Raw genomic sequence first — 15,516 nt, forward strand, 5'->3', positions numbered from 1 at the left:
TATGGGGGTACAAATGTTTTGGTTACATATATTGCCTTTGCTCCACCTGAGTCAGAGCTTCAAGCATGTCCATCCCCCAGACCTTACCCATTAGGTGTGAATTCAGCCATCCTCTCCTGCCTCTGGCCCGCCCCACACCCGATAAATGTTACTACTATATGTGCACATAAGTGTTGATCAGTTAATACCAATTTGATGGTGAGTATATGTAATGGTTGTTTGTCCATTCTTGTGACACTTCATTTAGTAGAATGGGTTCCAGCTCTATCCAGAATAATACAAGAGGTGCTCGATCACCATTGTTTTTTGTGGCTGAGTAGAATTCCATGGTTTACATATACCACATTTTATTAGTCCACTCATGTATTGATGGGCACTTGAGTTGTTTTCACATCTTTGCAATTGTGAATTGTGCTGCTATAAACATTCAAGTGGAGATGTCTTTTTTATAGACTGTCTTTTGTTCTTTTGGGTAGATGCCCAGCAATGGGATTGCTGGATCAAATGGTAGTTCCACTTGTAGCTCTTTGAGGTATCTCCATATTACTTTCCATAGAGGTTGTACTAGTTTGCAGTACAACCTCTAAGCAGTGTATGAGTGTTCCTATCTTTCCACATCCACACCAACATTTTTTGTTTTGGGACTTTTTGATAAAAGCCATTCTCACTGGAGTTAAGTGGTATCTCATTGTGGCTTTCATTTCCATTTCCCTGATGATTAGAGATGTTGAGCATTTTTTGATGATTCTTGGCCATTAGTCTATCTTCTTTTGAAAAGTTTCCATTCATGTTCTTTGCCCACTTTTTGATAAGATTGTTTGATTTTTTTTCTTGCTGATTTTCCTGAATTCTATATAGATTCTAATTTTCAGCTGTTTATCAGATGTGTAGCATGTGAATATTTTCTCCCATTCTGTAGGTTGTCTGTTTGCTCTAGCGATAGTTGCCATGGCTGTGCAGAAGCTTTTTAATTTGATCAGCTGGGGCCATTTCTTGTAATCAATTTATGTATATATGAACCTAGGCCTGAAGCCCTAACATATGAATCATTTAAAACTAGAAGATTTCTGAAATATGATTCAGCCCAGCCCCCTCACTTTATAAATGGGGGAACTGAGGCCCTATCCAACAAACAGTTCCTGAATGCTCTCTTTGAGCCAAGGTCAAATCAGGTGAGTGAACTGCTTAACCTTTATTGGATTAAAAGGGTAAGAATAATCTTAGATCCTTTTATAGATAACTAGGCATTTATCCTTCAACCCAGCAATCCCACATTTAGGAGCTAACCCTGAGAATACATTTCCAACAATAAGGAAATAGGTATGCATAGGTTATTCATTAAGGCAGTATTAGTAATTGCATGATATTGGAAACTACCTAAATGTCCAAGCATAGAGAGTGATTGAATAGACTATGGTACATATACACACTGAACTACTCTGCAGCTGGAAAAAATAATGTGAGCATGATCTCCAAGACTGATTTTCAGGATAAAATGTTAAGGGAAAACAGTGAAATACAAAAGAGTATATTCTACATTTTATATAAGAAATCAGGGAAATTATAAAAATATATGTATCTCTGATTATCTTTACAAAAAAAAAAAAAAAAAAAAACCTCAGGAAGGATAATCCAGAAACCAATGAAGATGGTTAACCTCAATGTTGAGGGGTGGGGAGAACAGGATGGGAAATATATAGTGAAGAGAAATCCTTCTCTGATTATACCTTTTTGTACAGTTTTCACATTTGGAAGCATTACGTTCTATCCTTTCCATCCCGAAGTTAACCAAGGAGGTACATGTTCAGAAAATAAAATTAAATCATTAAGGATAAGAACGATAAAAACAAGACAAAAATGAAAGCAAATTGAAAGAAGTAAACTCAATTATATTTTAGATGACTGCCTCCACCACACTAAAGTGGCGGCGGGGGGGCGGGGGTGGCGGGGAGAAAGGAAGAACTAATTCAGGTAATTTATGAATACAGTATTTGACTACCTATCCTCAGTATTGGGCAGACGAGGGTAGGGGCAGAATTGTAGGAAAATGTTGGTATGGGCCAAGCCATTTTGAAATAATTTTAAATATATTATAGATCAAATGAGTAAATGAGAAAAGAGGATTATGCAAATATGAAATGGGGAAGATGAGAAAAACTCTATGATTGTTGGACTAAAATTAGATGTATTTATGTGAACAATTTAAGAACATTATATATATATTTATATATAATTATATAAGTACATGTACAGGCATGTGTATGAACACATATGAAAATTGATAACTCATCTGTGGTAATATAAGAAAACATCCCTATTCTCATGAAATTCATGCTGAAGTATTTAGCAGAAACCTCAAATGGTTCTAAAAACATAATGATATATAATTTCTGTATTTAGAGAAAGAGTCTGCACATGATAAAGCAAATGGAGTAAATGTTAGGAAGGTCTTATTTTTTGCAGTTTTCCTGTAAATTTCAACTTATTTCCAATTGAAAAGTTTAAAACTTATTTTGAAAAAAAGGCAAATTAGTTTGAATGCTAGTCCGCCATTGACTAGTTGTGTAACCGAGGACTCATTGCTTGAGCTCTCTTATCTTTGGTTTCCTCATTAGCAAAAACAAGAACATAACCTTTTCTTCCATTGAGGATAAGACAGTGTATGTCACGTGACTCTCGCAGAGTGCCTGGCCCTACATAGTATGCATTCCATAAATGGCAACTTTTCTATTCACATTTAAACATACTTGGGTTGTCTTTTACTTAACTGCTTTATTGGTAAATATCCTCTACTTCAAAGTAGTTTGAAAGCTCCACGAGGGAAGAATGTAATTAGTTTTATAACTCCAGATGGCTGCCATATAGTGGGCCCAGAACTGAGTTAAAATAAGGGGGGCAGTCCAGTGCAGGGGTGGGAAATAACTTAGTTGGGGTACCTTAACTGTCCCTTGGTAAAATGGCATGTGTTGCATTTTTATCACTACATTGTCCCATTGGTTGGAGGAGAAAGCCAAAAAAAGGGACAGCACTTCAAGAAACTACAGGTCACCGATTAGCATTGACTGAACCCAGTCTCTGCCCCACCAAAAATCTTCTCATGGGGCTAAGAGCCATGTTCATCACAGGGATCTTTTTTGTCATAGCAAGGTTCACTTGTTCATTGAGAATATGAGTTACAATTTGTGGCCCATGATGTTCTTTAAAATTTGAAATGAGTAGCCATGCTTCAGCAGTTAAATTCTCCCAGACCTAGCAGAAACAAATACCAGATGACAGTGAGGATCCACTCATCAACATACCCCACTGATTTATGGGGGGGAAGGAGATTGAGATTTATAATCCTGAAAAACAACACATATTCATTGGCATTAGCATTCAGAATATTCATGCGTTGCTGCTCTTTCATACTAAATATCTGCTTTTTAGCTTTTTTGGTGGGGGAGTGGGAAACAATACTTTTCCTTTGAAAGACATGACTGTATTGACTGATTGCATGCATATGGAATGCCAATTCCCATTTTTGAACTTGAGTTTTATCTTGACTTTTAAAGTTGGTTTACGTGTTTTGTTTTCCTTCTCCTCTTTCTCATCTTCATGACTATCATTCAAGGGATGCGAAATCATAAAACTTTACAACTAGAGAAAATTTAGGAAATTTTCACATCAGTCCTCTTTTGAGGCTAGAGAGACAATGTGACCTCGTAAGGACTCATGGTTAGCAAATCTCATAAACACATCGAGAATCCAGTGCCTCCTGCCCAGTACTTGTTTTAGCATGATACATTGTTTAATCCCTTTTACACTAACCACTCAGTTGCTTGTAATTTGATTTAATTTTCAACATCTATTTGGCTGACCTTAAAAATCATTTTAGGCAAATTATTTAACACCATATAATTGAAAGGACTGTCAACTTCAAACTTCTCCCTTCAAATTTTCTTTTATAATGATCTGGAGCTAGCCAGCCAGAGAGCTGATGCTGGTAATTATAAGGAAGATAAGCAAAGAGCACTTGAATCAGAAGCGTATTTAGCCTCATGACATCTGGAAAGAGAACATTACCGTGCAGGCAAGGGTATTCAGTTCAAGTTTCTGAATAGAATTCTTTTTCAGAAACACCACAAAAACACTGTAGGTGGTCAGTAACATGTTGGATAATGACATAAAATAGGACAAAATTGTCCAGAACTAAAATGCATCTTAGATTATCCATAGCTGTAATAGCCACTGTGTTTTTTTTTTATCTCTGTTACAATTATTTTACAAATAGAGGAAAACATAAAACATCCTTAAAAATCTCAAACCTGAGTTGCTTCAAGTCAGGTCTTAGACATTCCATCATGTTTTTAATTCATTAATTAACCACATATGATTGAAACAACCATTCTGAACCAGATGTTGGTTTAGAACAAGATGCTGTTGAATAGTTGCTGTTGAGTGCCCTTATGGCACTTAGAGAAAAAACAGGGTAGCAAGAAATAACAATCAAATCCGAAAACCACCACCATGGCTGTTTATAAACCTAATTCAATCACTATACCAGAAAACCATTTTTTAAAACAAGAGCATAAAACACAAATACAGACACACGTACACACAAATAAACAAAATCAAAACCAAAACAAGAAGAAGCAGGTAAGTGTTACCAAAGAAGAGCCAAGGAAACGTGTCAGTATTGGAATGCAGCCATTGTGTAGGCATCTATAACAGCTCTACGTCCCCACAGCAGCCCTCACAGCCAGCTCAGCTGTTTTCACTTCTTAGAAGGAGTAAAGATTCTCCAACCTAAACTAGTGTCGAAGTCCTGGAGTTGAGGTTTAAAACTGGAAGGTACCATGGGGATCTACCTTAAGCCAGCCCGTCATTTTTCACTGAGTGGACTTAGGCGAATAATGTGACTTCTCCAAGACCACACAACAATTGTATTCAAGCTGCATATGTTAGTTCCACTTTACCCCAAACCTCAGTGGACTGGGAGGTGGTGGTGTTAGATAGAGGTGATTCCACATGGGAAGGCAACTGCCCAGCTGACATTTCTTAAGCCAGAGCCCAGCGTCCCCCAGGCCCTTTGCCTGTGGTGGTATCACATTTTGACCCAAGGTGAACTGAGACCTCAGATTTACTCCCCTGTGAACACATAATAATACTTCAGTATAACCATTTGCTCTTCAAAGGAGAAATCATTTTGAAAAATACTTCATTATGAGAAAAACAATACAAAGTGAAATGACACAAGCATAGGATTGAAATATTTCATATAATGCTCAGAAATTATCCTGAAAGGCCAACAGAGCTCACAATGGGAAACACATTTAAAAACTCCATTGCATTTGATCTTATGAGAATCATAACAATGCAATTGTTTTTTTCCTTTACACACAGAATCACCTCCTCCTTGATCACTTCCCCGTACAACCATTCTCCTGATGGGATTGATTTCCTCCCCTGAGCCCTGTGTATGTCTCTGCCACAGCACTCAGGACACTGCACCAACACTGTCCCTTCATCTTCCTGCCACCCTCGCTAGGCTGAACCCTCTCCACGCATGGACAGACTGCAATTCCCATCAGCAGCTCTGACAGTGCCTGGCACATGCTAGTACTCACTGAAACTTTTAAGGGAACTGAGATAATTTAAAAGTTACAAGCATCTGCATACTCTTTTGACTCCTATTGTTGTTATACCTTGTAATGTAGGAAAAATAGCAATCGAGATTGTTAGGGAAAACTTCTCTTGTTATTTTAAAGCTTAAGATGAATCTATTTCTCTACCCTAAAAAAATCAAAAAGAATATATTCTTACCCGTATTTCCAAGTTAGAACTCTTATTAAAATATTAAGAACATGGGTGCAGATAAGATGAGGAAGGATGTTTCTTGGATAGTAAAATGGAATTCCCCAATCAGTTCTGCTGTAATTAATTTAGAATTTAAAGCTAAAAATCCAGACGTTTGATGATGTGTTCAATAACTCGTGCTGGGATCTATTTTTTCAGTAACGCTTGTCTTTCCAAGGGGCATAGTTAATTTCTTCAGTACTCTGTAAATTATTACAGAAATCACAAATCTACAAAAAAAATCAATACAACTAATTGTAAATTAATAGATTTCTAAGTGTGAAGGAGCGTGTAATAATGTAGATGAGTTCTCTAAAAGACGTGCCAGTTCCAGTATCAAGGGCTCAGGGCTCCAGCTGTTTCATGTGACATCTTCAAGTGTAAACATATTTTTTTCTTTCCCCCAACTATCTCCCACTACCCCCTCACTTCCTACTGACTTAGTCTGCCACTGCCGCAAATAACATTTCCATTAGCCACCTACTGTTAAATCGCAGAGTAACGATGATTAAAAAAAATTCCAGCATGCAAACAAACCAATAGAGAGGCAACTGGGGTTACCGTCTGTCTCAAACATTTTTTATGGGGCCCACTGGTGTTCAAACTAAAGGAAAACAACATGTGAAGTTAAATAAACTGGACCTAATAGGGAGCTCCAGAATGTGGTTTATAACAAGTACAAATCTGAATAGAGTGTGTTTGTAGTTCTGTATTTGATTCTTTACTATTGTTATTTGTGTGTCCATGCATTTTAGAATGGGATTAGTTATTTTTATATACATGCTGCCTCATTACCAATTCATTTTAGGAAATGACGGGCTTGTCAATAAAAACACCAATAATTATCATAATTATATTGAAGTAATCAATGAGAAAGTGCCAAGGCCTTGTTGCGTCCTATGCACTTGGACAAATACAAAATGAAATGATGTAACTTTACATGTTTGGCCTTTCATAATTTACAAAGTGCTTTTGGTTTAGATTTTGGTTTCATAGCAGAAAATTAGGGCAGATATTAATTATGTTCTACAGGTGGGAAAACAGATTCAGAGAGATTAAGAAACCTACTTGGGGTCTACAGCTAGTTACTAGCAGGATGATTTCACAGGACTAGTTATATGTAGCAGTACTCTATTTTAGCACATAATGTGGTTCCAGAATTGTACTTGAAGTCTGATAGCTCAAAGTCAAGCTCCAGGTTTACATAATCTAAGTGTAAGTGGCACTAGGGCCAGCTGGTGGGAGAGGCTGGAGAACCTCCAAGGATGCCAGTCACCAGCAAAGGGGCTGGACACGTAGGACCAGACACCCCATCTCCCTCAAGTCTTTCTTCTAGCTTTCAGGAACCTGGGAAATAGGTTTGTCCAAATCCTCCCTATTCTGTGGTTAAGGAGCTTCCTAGGTACCTAGAGCAGAGATGGAGGAAAGGTATCTGCAGCCCCGGCCATTGGCGTGGGTCAAAGGTTCAAAGGCTGTCTTCTTCCCTTCTCCATGTACTTGTGATATTTGGTGACTTCTTCCCTTAAGGCAATATTGGTATACATGAGGACTGAGTGAGGAAATAGGACCTGGGAGATGGGGGAAGAGAAGAGTTTACTTACTCAGCCTTAGGCTAAGAGGTTGGCCCTAGGGTACTTAGTTCCACTAGAACTGGTCATAGCCAACACTAGTGTAGCAGGGAAAGCATTCTGGCCTCTTTGGCTGGAGTTTAGGCCTAAAGGAAGCTACAGTATAATCAGAGTGTGGCTACTGCATTTTCAGTTCATCAGTAATGAGTAGGCTTATAGGGTACACTGATACACAATTTTAATTTAATGTAATTTAACCAAGTTATAAAGAATCTTCATATTACTATTATGTGACATTTATGGGCTGCAATCACATGAGTGACATAAACCTGATCTGAAATTTTTAAATCTAACTTGGCTCAAGAAGACAGTTAACTAAATCCTTTATTAACGTGAACCAGAGATGGAGTCCAGCCCATCATCTCCCATTGAGTGGGCTCGGGGGTAACATGGCTTCTCCAGGAAAATGCAATGGTTGACCAGGATAGCAGGAAACTAGATCTCCTGATGTACTATTTCATTTATGCCAGTGGGTCTCAATCCTATCACACCCAACACTCCTTTTTCATGTAAATATTTTCTACTTTTTCTTTCCTGTTTTGAAATTTAAGTCAAAGACGATATAACTTACATGCATATATTTATAAAACCAACCTAAAACTTAATAAAATGAAGAAAAAATATTTTAAAATGATACGCATTTCAATCTGTAATGCCTGGACACATCATCACTGGAGAGCATAGTGACATCAGACAGCCCCACCTGTATGTAGAATCTCTATAAAAGTGACATCTACAAATGCAGACTGACATACTTGGGCTGTGTTGGCAATCTATATACCCTTTGGATTATCAGTGTTGATGAGATTTTCTGAATTGGTGAACAAATCTTGGTAAAACACTGAAAAAAAAAAGTACAACTCCCCTTTGATATACACATTACTTAAATTCCTAAAAACTTCAGTGTAGCTGAAAAACTGGCCAAAAATAATGTATGCTTGAAACTGATTCTCTACTCCGGTAATTATAAACCAGTTTTCACCTACACAAATTGTCCAGTAGAACATTCAAAAGCCATGTGAAGACCAATTCTTCACTGTGTGGAGCTCTTCTGCACACTGGAGGATGTATGGCATCTGTCCACTGAATGTCATAGACCCTCCTCCCGAATTTTGACAATTGGAAATGGTGCCCTCACAAATTTCCAAAAATTTCCTTGGAGAGGTGGCTTAGTCCATTTAGTGTTGCTGTAAAGGAATATCTGAGGTTGGGTACTGTATAAAGAAAATTTGGTTCACAATTCTGATGTCTGGAAAAGTTCACTGGGCATCTGCATCTGGCAAGAGCCCCAGGCCACTTCGACAAATGGCAGAAGGGAAAGGAGAGCCACATGGCAGAGATCACATAACCAGAGAGGAAGCAAGAGAGTGGAGGTGCCAAGATCTTTTTAACAACCAGCTCTCATGGGAGCTAATAAGTGAGAACTCACTTACGCCCTCCCCCTGGAGGGCATTAATCTATTCATGATTAATAATAGACACCTGCCCCCATGCCACAAACACCTCCCATTAGGCTCCACCTCCAACACTGAGGACCCAGTAAGACTGAGATATCCCTCAATCCAGTCAAGTTGAGGCCTAATATTGACCATCACAGGAGGTATCAGCTCTCTTAGGGAATCTCTGATCTAAGGTCACATTGCTTCCTACTGCTATAAGAACAGAAGAACATTCTAAGTAGAGGCTTTTGAAGAAAAGTTTTGACCTTTCTGGTACAAAGCTATTTTCTTTTTGAGATACAGTGTGAAAATAAATCAATTATTCTCTCTTGCCCTTTTAAAATATGATGTGTGGGGGTGAAAATAATGCCGATGATGTAGACTCTGGGTTGGTTATGATGCATACAGGATCTGATAGTTCTCTTATTTCTGAGATAAAAAAATATCCCCTCCTTATTCAGCCATCTCCCTCAAACACACGTTTTAGCACATACACTTTGCATTTATACTTACGTGTCCCCATTTTTCAAAATTATTTTCTAGAGATATAATTGTCGTCTTCTTCATGGAACCCAAGTCTAGTAGGACATAGATCCAAACTCAGGCTTTGCCTGAAAATCCTGTCCCTAAGAGTGATTCTCTGGTAACATTCTGTATCACATAGTTGGGTTGCAGAGGAACAGTCAAGAAATTAATATGTGGGCTGTTTGAATTACATTAACAAATGCACCTCTCTCTTTAGTGCCATGTATTTCTGAACAAGAAATGACAAAAATCAATAAATTCATATTTAACTTGCAGAATGTCATAAAAATTTTTGTTGTGCCACAGAGCAAGGAAACATGCTGCCAGTCTGTTCTTTCCAATAAGAACATTCTTCTTTGAATTGCAATATTACTGTGTATTTATCTGTATTACAGAAAAGCCTGTGGCAATCAATGCGAAGAATGCTTGCATCTTTGGATTCATAAAAATTTGCATATCAAAAATATGCAATGATGTAGTGATATATGGCATAGAAATATATAGTTCAATTGAGCATAGTATTTTTTGACATTCTTGAATCAAATACTTAAAGCAATACTTTGCCTGGTTTCTAAATGTTTTCCAGAGAAATCCTCCACATCTATCTTACATTTCTATTTTACATAAAGAGACAGAGAAATGTCATGATGTAATATTTTATTGTATAATAGCATTAAATTAGTCTCTTTCTTCTTCAGTGCTAAAAGCACTTTTCTGTTTCCTGTTTTTAATATTACATATAGCACGTTGGTGAAACGGGACAAGACAAGCATTATTCATATTTTATAAGTAAGCAAACTGAAGTACAAAGGCATTAAGTAGACAAGAGCAAACGTCTGCAACAAAATATTTCAGGGAAGAGGGGGCGCAGTGGACAGTGGGGTACTGGGGTAGCTTGGGAGGGAAAGCCATGGAGTCCCAGCTGACCACCTCGAATGTGACTCACAGACAGGTTGGCTCAACCATGGCTCGGAGGGCCCAGTCAACCTGACTTAATTGTACTCAGATACCTCACAGAATGGCATGCAGGCTTGTCTTGAGCAGTCATCGTGGGATATTTTACTTTTCCTGGCAAGCAGTTTGATGATAAGACTTTAACTCAGACAAATACTAAAATTATTGTCTTCCCTCCTACTCCCAACTCTTTCTTCTTGAAGTGAAAATAGAGTGGTATCAGGTTTTGTAGAAGAAAGTGTGTGTGTGCATGCTTGTGTGTGTGTGTGTGTGTGTGTGTGTGTGTGTGTGTTTTGGGGTAGGGGAACGAAATTCAGGTGTTGCCAAAGGAAGGGATGGGAAGGGAAGTGCACAACACCTGCGCCAGCTGAACTGATGGATGGCTGAACAGCCGCAGAAATTATTTTCTCTTCACTTCAGTGTTCACAGGAAACACTCAGGCCGAGTGTGCTGACTGAGGGGAAGCGAGTGGGTTTGCCTATTGAATATTATCTCAGTAACCATTCGGCGGCTGAGGTGCTTTTCTTGAACTTCGACAAATTGATTTTTGTAGCAAAATCACAGTGATTATGCAAAATTAGTATTTTAAACTACACAATAAATAAGAATGAAATTCATCAATTTTTACATTTCCAGTGAGGAAAATGACAAGCAAAACACAAATCAGCCTGGGGACAGCCTTTCAGTTTAACTTGGTATCTTCGACCCAGCGCAGAGCCACTTGACGCTTACACATTTGCCTCAGATAACTTCCGCCTTTCCGACAGTATGGATAAAATCCCATCACAAAACAGAAGATTGAGAAGCATCAGTGACCTCCGCAGAGAGCAGATGTGACAAGCTGTGGTCATGGTCTAACACACCAGAACAATGGGTAGAGATTGTGAGCATACAGTCATGCGATCAGATTAGAACGCTGAAGTGGTGGCCTACCAGACACAGCACATGGCATCTGTGTCAAAGTTAGGGGTTTGAGAATCCATTGGGAAAGCAACAAAGTAGGAAACAAATGATAGCTTTGGGTTATTGAAGAAAGACCCTTAATTAAGGAATTTCATGGGAGTTTCAACATAGGTACTGCTAATCCATTCTTCTAAATGTTTGCTGACAAACTTGTAAATGGTGTATTAAGATGGAAATTGCAGCAGGCTAGGGAATAGGGGCTGGGATTCTACCCTTTCTTTGTTGTATAACCTCGGGCAACTACCTTCATCCCTTTCCAGCTTGGTGTCTTCATTTGCAAAAGGACTGAATTAAACTGAGGTGTTTCAGAGGCCCCTTTCAATTCTAAACAATCTAAAATTCTGTGACATCTCAAAATAACCTCGAGTAATGCAAATGTCGCTTTTTAATATCCAGCATTAAAAACAGCAAAAATAGCACGGGCTGCTTACAGACATCAAATTGGGCACATTCATTACAAAGCAGAGAAAATGCGTCTGGTCTGTTTCACAGAAATCATATCCTGAGGAAGAGAAATGTGTCAAAAGGTACCAGATTATGTGCCAAAATAGGAAATATTGTTCTAGTTGCAGGTGACCTTTCATAGTGAGATCATTCACTTGCTGGTTATGCTGTCACGGAACTTAATACCGCTCTTAAAGGTCATTGCCATGGGTGTGCCCCTGGGCACTTACTAATATATGCCTCTGATTTACTTCTCCCCCATAAAATACACCTTGTAATAAGACACAGTCCCCCCACTCAATAGTCTGGTGGGAAATGTATTTATCCTTGTATTATAAGCATATTGCATTTAAAGATACCGGTGAGGGAGGGGAAAAGGAAGGACACTTCAGCAAAAACCATTGTTATCGATACTTATTAGGGAAAAAGTCATTCTAGTAAGAGAGTTTTTCGGATAGCTAGAAGTATAATTCTTTCTGTGACATAACATTACAAATAACATTACAACTTTGAATCAATTTAGATCTTTATGTAATCTACCAACTGTGGTGTAGCTCTCTGCTTCCAGCAACAGAAAACGCTGAGCCATATTTGACTGCATGTTGTGACTCTTAATTCTTTTATTGTCTTGAGGTCTCTCTTGAGAGTGGCCATAAACTGAGACAGTAATTCTCTAGGAGACCCCAGCTGGAAAGGAAGGTTCGGTTCAGGTGTGTCAGGTGAGACACAATGAGGAGGTGAAACCGACAGGCATGAGTCAGAAGACGTTTATTACTCACAGGTCTCAGAGAGGTTAGGGTGGTGACGGAAACGTATGGGAAGTCCAGAGAGCTCCACCGGTGGGGGCGGGGGCAGGAGAGAGTGGGGAGGGAGGGAGACAGAACCAGTGGACCTTAACTGTGCCCGCGCTAAGGCCCATGAGCATTATCCTGCAGCTCTTTCATGGGGCTTGTGGATTGGCTATTTTAAAGAAAACCTGCCTGGAGGGGGAAGGAGGAGACTTATTTACATGACTCTGTTGGCCATTAGGTTTTATCGTGGTCAGCGGCTGTGAGATGTGTTGGGTTTCCCATCAGTGAGATGAGGAACAAGGGGCCGAATCACAAACAACCACACAAGGAGGGGAAGTTTTAATGAGGGCAGAGGTGACAGGGTTTGACTGGGTTCAGATAACTTGTGTGAGGCCTAAACATGGACGCCAAGGCAGCAGTTATATCAAACACATTTATGACACTACTTCTTAGCGATTCGGGTTTATGATATAAAATGTGATTTAACAAACATACACCAAGTACCTGTGGCATGAGTGGTCTGTATAGATAGACTCAAACCTTGCTTTGCATGGGTTTGTGTTGTCCCCTGAGTATGCCACAGGGACATGGCAGTTGGGCTTGGCTCAGGTCCACTACATCCCAGGCATGCCCCCGCCTGCCTCTCTCATGCTTCAGTACCAGGGGGCACATCTTCACAGTGGCATCAGGTGGCCTGGGTGGTGGTGGGGGGGCACTGAAGCCTAAAAGGTTAAAAACTGGAAATCAGGTGAAGTGAGCTTAAGCCCAGCCCAGAAAACATCTCTGCCTTTGGCTTGTTGTCCTGGGACACCACGTGCCCCTTCATCACAGTCTGCCCACCTGCTGAACCCACCGCCTGCTGACGGCTGCCCTTCTCTTCCTCTCACTCCTGCCTGTGGTCCCTCTATAGGTCTTCCATATCCCCGGGTATGTCTCCCACACTTCTCACTTCCTGCAGAAGAAGGATGGCCTTTAATAGATATTATGACTCTTTCATTCATATCATTCACTGAACACGTTTATTAATTGCTATTTATGTGCCAGGGACTGTTCTGGATATTGGGAATAACAGCAATTAACAAAGCAAACAAAACTCTTTGCCTTCCTGGAAGTGATGTTTGATCTAGAGACAGACAGTAAACAATCACTGTGTGTGATCTGTGCTGTGATGCTGCTGCCGTGGCGGAAAATAAAGCAGAGAGAGGGACAGAGTGTGCTGGATGGTGGGAGGGGACAGATGGTAATTTTAAATATTTTTCCCTTTGATAAACCAACATGACAAGCCTCAACTTGAACTGAAGATATTTGCTCTAATAGGTGTTCAGGGGTTGTATCTTGGTCCCAAAGGAAGTTTCATGCAGGTATTTCTGGTGCCAGAAACTGGGGCTCCATGAAACCAAAATGTTGCTGAAATAGGGGACAGGCCTGGTCCTCTCAGGTCAAGGCCCATCTGTTGCCCTTGGCTGGGCACCAGCCTTGTCAACTTGACCTGAGAATCAGGGTTCTATCCCTGCATCGCAGGTGGGACCTTGATAGAGACTGTAGGGACCTGAGCACTTCACAAAGCCTCAGCAGGTACAGGAAGGTCTTGGATCATTTGCAGACAGGGACTTGCTAGGTGGTGCCGAAAATCAGACTCCTGCAGGTTAAGGGGAGTCCAAGGCATCCCAAGTCTCCCCTGTGCTGGTGTTGCAAGGAAACCTTTTCCTGTGCTCTATGAAAGTACATATAATATCTGTCAAGGACTAGTTCATTATGCATAGTCAGCTATACTTAGGCCGCTACTTTGGAGCTTTTCTGGTTCAAGTTGTTAGTCTTGGAGGGGCCAAGTCATGGTGGGTCTGGTTCCCTGACAAATAGGACAAGCCTCCATGACTGGCAGCGCTCGTTGAGGGGAGGGGTGTCTGCAGCAGGCCCAACAGCATCTGGGGAAAGAGGAGTCCAGCTAGAGCAGTGTCTCCAGGGAGACCCCCTAGAGCCAAACTACTGGGTTAGAGCCCCTGAACTGGCCCAACAGGAGCCCTGGAGTACGGAGAGAGGGAAGGTGGGGAGGTCAGCTCATTACGAAGATATGAAAAAACGTCCTCAGTAAATAGTTGTTGAAAGAGGAAGGAAAGAGCTTTCTTCAGGAGTAGAGGCAGGCAAAGAAAGGAAAAACAGAGCTAAAAACCAGCAGGAACAGAGACATTAAATAATGTCTGTGTGTATTCCTTCCCTAGGGCTAATTTCCTGGGTAAATTACCACAAGCTTGGTGGCACAAAACAACAGAAACTTATCCCCTCACAGTTAGGAGGCTACAAGTCCAAAATCAAGGTTGGACTTCTGAAGTTGATTCCTTCTGGAGGATTTGAGGGAGAATCCATTCCATGCCTCTCTCCTCATTTCTGGTGGCTTCAGCTATCCTTGGCTTATGGACACATCACACCAACCTCAACCGCCATCTTCACGTGTCTCTCCTCCTGTATCTCTGTGTCTGTGTGTCTCAGAGCTCCTTTTTCTTTCTCTTATAAGGATGCCAGTCACTGGATTTAGGACTCACTCTAAATGTAGGATGATCTCATCTCAAGATCTTTAAGTATGTCTGTAAAATCCATATATCCAAATGAGGTCACATTCACAGATACTGGGGGTTAAGGCTTGGATATATTTTTGAGGAGTTCAATTCAAACCACTACATTGAAATTTGTATCTAACAAGACAATCCCCAAGTATGTCTAATAAGAGTATGGGGCACAAAGAGGCTCTTCCTGTTGTCCATCTGTGTGCAGCAATAACCTGAGAACCACTTCTCTGCAAACGGTCAGATTTTAGAGTGTAAGCCATTCACGCCCACGTGCTGAGCACTGGAGTCTAAACTGCTGCATTCTTTTATAAAATAAACATAACATGTATGTCGAATTACCCATTTAGTGGGTGTGATGCTACAAGAATACCCAA

The sequence above is a fragment of the Lemur catta genome, chromosome 2 (genome assembly GCF_020740605.2).
Source record: "Lemur catta isolate mLemCat1 chromosome 2, mLemCat1.pri, whole genome shotgun sequence".
NCBI classification, from domain to species: domain Eukaryota; kingdom Metazoa; phylum Chordata; class Mammalia; order Primates; family Lemuridae; genus Lemur; species Lemur catta.